Raw genomic sequence first — 4,836 nt, forward strand, 5'->3', positions numbered from 1 at the left:
GCCCCCCCCCCCCCTCTGATAATAAGTGGTATAAATGATGTCTTTTTCTTCTGTAGTGGACCTGGGAACTTAGTTTCTCTAACTTACCTAGTAGCACTTAGAAAATTCATTGCAATTACCTGTCCATTTGACCAAGTAGGCATCTCACAATCAACTACTGGTGACCTGCAGTTTGTATTTTAGATACTGGTTTGAATATTTTTTAAGTGTTGCTTTGCTGAACTATATGCGCACTTAAGTTTCTTCATACTCAAATGTTAATTCTGTTTAGAATCAGTTAATTTGTGTTATCTGTTGAATTTTATTTAATTTTATTAATCTTATGTAGTTATGTAATTTTCATCACAGTTAATGGAGTCTAATTCTATAGCCGATAATGTAGAAGCAGATTCATCTAATGAAGAATTAGAAGACATGTCTAGTCCTGTTCAGAAAAAATCAAAAGCGATAATTGTTGGAAGTCGAAAAAGAAAATTAACGTCCAAAGCTTGGAAAATGTTTGACCTTGTTCAAGAGCCAGGTGGGAAACAATATTCAGTATGTAAGAAGTGTGGAGTCAAATACATCGCCGAAGGTAACCATGGGACAAAGAACATGTTAAGACACATGAAAATTTGTAAGAAAGCTACTAGAGAAGATATTGAGGGTCTATCTAACTCAAAAGATTCTATAATGAGTTCCTCAAGAGTTAATTTTGACCCGGATAAGTTTAGGGAGCTCTTAGTCTCGGCCATCATTATGCACGATTTGCCATTTCAATTTGTTGAGTATGAAGGTATTCGAGCTATCTTCTCTTATCTTTGTGAGGATATAAAACACATATCAAGAAATACGGTTAAAGCCGATGTTCTTAAAATCTATGGAAGAGAGAAAAATAGGCTAAAAGAAGCTTTTGAATCGATTCCGGGTAGAATTAACTTGACTTGATTTGTGGACATCAATAGCCACCGACGGATATATTTGTCTCACGGCACACTACATTGATCATGAGTGGAAATTACAAAATCGGGTTCTTAACTTTTCTTATATGCCACCTCCTCATTCCGGTGTTGCCATTTGTGAGAAGATCTATAAGTTGTTAGTTGATTGGAAAATTGAAAAGAAGTTGTTTTCTTTCACTCTTGATAATGCCTCCGCAAATGATGTTTTTGTTGATTTATTGAAAAAACAACTTAATTTGAAAGAAGCACTTCTTGGGAAGGGAGAATTTTTTCATATTAGATGTTGTACCCATATCCTCAACTTGATTGTCCAAGATGGTTTAAAAGAAGTCCATGGTTGTATTGATAAAATTCGAGAAAGCGTCAAGTATATAAAAGGCTCTCAAATTAGAAAACAAAAATTTTGGGAATGTGTCTCTCATGAATCTTTGGAGGTGAAGAAGAGTTTAAGGCAAGATGTTCCTACAAGATGGAATGCTACTTTTCTAATGCTTGAGAGTGCTTTATACTATCGCCGTGCATTTATACACATGCAATTGAGTGATTCCAACTACTCAAGACTTTGTCCATCTCAAGAAGAATGGGATAAGGCCGAGAAGGTTAAGAGGTTATTAGCCACTTTCTATAACGTCACTTGTCTTTTCTCCGGTACAAATTATCCAACGGCTAATCTCTACTTTCTTCAAGTATTTGTTGTGCAACGTACTTTAAAGAGTGGGATGAAAGATGATGATGAATATGTTAAATTAATAGCAACCAAAATGTACAAGAAATTTGAAAAATATTGGAGTGAGTACAATGTTCTACTTGCTATTGCGTGCATCTTGGATCCCCGATACAAAATGCAATTTGTAGAGTTTTGCTATTATGGCCTATATGGACACAATTCTACGGAGCTTAATAAGGTGAAAGACAAGCTTTTCTCTCTCTTTAATGAGTACTTGAGCAATATGGATGGTGATAGAAGAAGAAACTTGGAGAAATCAAGCAAGGAGGGAACTTCTCGTGTGTATGATGACACATTTGATCAAGATTGCATTGATATCTTGAGGGTAATTTCTTTCTCAAGCAATTAGTTTATCTCTTAGTTTTTATTGTTTTTGCATGTATTTATATTGTTTCCGCATTGTAACATGCAAAAGTAAAGCAGTGGTAGGCAGATATCATTGTGTTTTGTGTTTTGGCGTTGTTCTGTTCCCGTGACATAAATAGACAATAGGAGGTTTTTGACACTGGGTTCATACTACGTTTTCAGTACTCCTGTCTCAAATATTCTCAGGTTGCAAACTTATTGTTTTATGCTTGATTATGAAACTGTAGAAAAAAGATTATGCCTTGTGACTCTGAGTAGTTTCCTATGTGTGCTTGGTCTCTTCACATGCGTTATTCTCTGTTGGTCGCCCTGCCTCATGGATTTATTACATGCTCGTCTGCTTAAAAGTTTATCTATTTCATTAATCTCTTATTATGCTACTGTTTTCAAAGCATTCTTATGAAGAGTTCGGAATTAGTCACTCCATTTAGGTGCAATCATAGTGAGATATAAGAAGTGGGTAATCTAATAGCAATTAGTGAATAGAGGGACATATTTTAAGATACTAAAGATGTTAGGGTCTAATATTAAATTGATTTGCTTTAGTAGCTACTTATTTGTTCAAATGTACTTTACGTATCTTTTTTTATTTAGGAATTCGACTCGTTTGAAAGCCAAGAAATTATTAGCTCTCAAAAGACCCAATTAGAACTTTATTTGGATGAACCAAGACTTGACCGTGGTGCTCAACTCGACATTCTTTCATTTTGGAAGACTAATGAGCATAGATACCCCGAGCTCTCTTTATTGGCAAGGGACATAATGGCAGTTCCTATCTCTACGGTTGCTTCAGAGAGTACTTTCAGTGTAGGTGGGAGAATCCTTAACCAATACCGTAGCACTCTTAAGCCTAACAATGTGGAGGCTTTAGTTTGCACACGTGATTGGTTATATGGTATCAAAGGTAGACTAATGTTATATTTTTTATGTTTTTTGCATCAGAATACATGTTATGAATTTGCTTAATGGTTTTTTATTGTTTTATTAATGATAGATGACATGCAACCAAAATTAGATGAGCTTTCTGAGGATATCATGCAATTAGATATTGGAGAATCTATGCCAACACAAGTATGAATCTCTCATACTATGATGCGGTAGCTGAAGGTAAGAAAATTTTGTGCAAGTTTTTGTCGAACATATTATATACCCCTATACAATCTATGCCAACATTAGTCTACCTTTGATATCCTGCACATCTGGCTCTCATACATTACAATAGCCTGCACATCTTATTGTAAGTCATTTTTCTTTCTTCTATAGTGGGATCCCCCCTTCTTCCTAAGAGGTCCAGAGTGCCTTCCTGGCAAGGAGAACTTGGGAAGAGTCCAACCCAGGACAAAATAGTGAAGGGACAAAATAGCTTACATAAATTTTTACCTGAAAGCTTCAGTTGCTAAATAGTGAAGGGACAAAATAGCTAAAGTAATGCTTTTGATCTTATAGTTAAAAATGTTGGATGATACTACTTCCTGGATTCAACTTCTGCACTTCTTCATCCTTTGTTAAGTGTGTGAAATTGTCATGGTCAATATATTTTCTGTGATTTTGGTTGTTTGTCATTCTTGAAGCGTGTGCATATATGTTTTTTTTTCTCCTTTTGTTAAAAGCTGCTCTGGTTATTTGAGTTCCCTTTCTCTCAGGATGTGAAGCCTATAATCTAGAAACTGGAAAGGGAACATCTGTTTTAGAAATGGTGGCAGCATTTGAGAAAGCCTCTGGAAAGGTACATAAAGAAATTTCTACATGATCATCATGTTGTTTGCATAAGAAGACTATTTTGTTTAAATATGATTGCCTTTTATCCTCATTGTAAATTTATAAAATTGGTTCTTTTGGATTTTGGGACTTGCATTTGTGCTTTACGTGTTCTCTTCTTCTGTGTTGGTACTGCAGTTCTTGCAGGTAAAAAATTCATAAGCGAATAATCCTTATGTCATATGATACTATTCCACTTACTACATGTTTCTTTTTTTGCTTCTATGAACTTGCAGTTTTCGCATCCAAGTTAACAAAGTTACAAAGACAACAAGGAATTCAAGGTAATTTTGTACAAAATCATCTTATCCAGAAAGCATCATATTGCCTGTGAGCTGCACTTCCTTTTATTAACAAATCCACCCTCTCGTTGCAGGACTTGCCACCGGAGCGAGCTTTTGCTGATTTTGTCCTCTGCAATCTGATTCTCCACCTTGTGATCATGAACTTATTTGAATAGAACTGTATTAATATAAGTTGGAAACTGCAGCAATATGTATTAGGTCTTATCAGTTTTTGGACATGTCATTTATGGTACTCGCATAATTGTTTACCTGGTTGAAGATTGTACTCTTGCCTCACAATTCTCAGGATTTTGACTAATCTTTAGTCATTTTCATGGGTGCAATTGGTTCAGGAACGGGTATTTTGCTTGCTGTGACAGTTATATACCAGTATTTTGAAACATTTGAGAAGGAGAGAGCTACTGATCTTGGTTTCTTTGGTCTGTGATATGTTTGCTGTTGTAGTTGTTGTTGCTGCTGCTGTTGAAATTTAGATTTTTTTTGTCTAAAGAGCTGCATTGATTGTATTTTTGTTTGCCGATAGTTGCAATTCGTTGAAATACATTTAAATACTGAACATGTCTTTGAAATAACTCCATGTTGTGAGTATTGATAGTTTTTGTCTAAAGAGCTTGCAAGTAGTGTTCTTTTGTGCTTGTATAAAAAAATTTATTAGTTATGTGTTAGGATATGTCTTGTATTAGATAAACGGGTTATTCGGGTTATATGGGTCGGGTCGGGTAACCCTTTTATTAAACGG

Source organism: Asparagus officinalis, chromosome 4 (assembly GCF_001876935.1).
Source record: "Asparagus officinalis chromosome 4, Aspof.V1, whole genome shotgun sequence".
Classification (NCBI taxonomy): Eukaryota; Viridiplantae; Streptophyta; class Magnoliopsida; order Asparagales; family Asparagaceae; genus Asparagus; species Asparagus officinalis.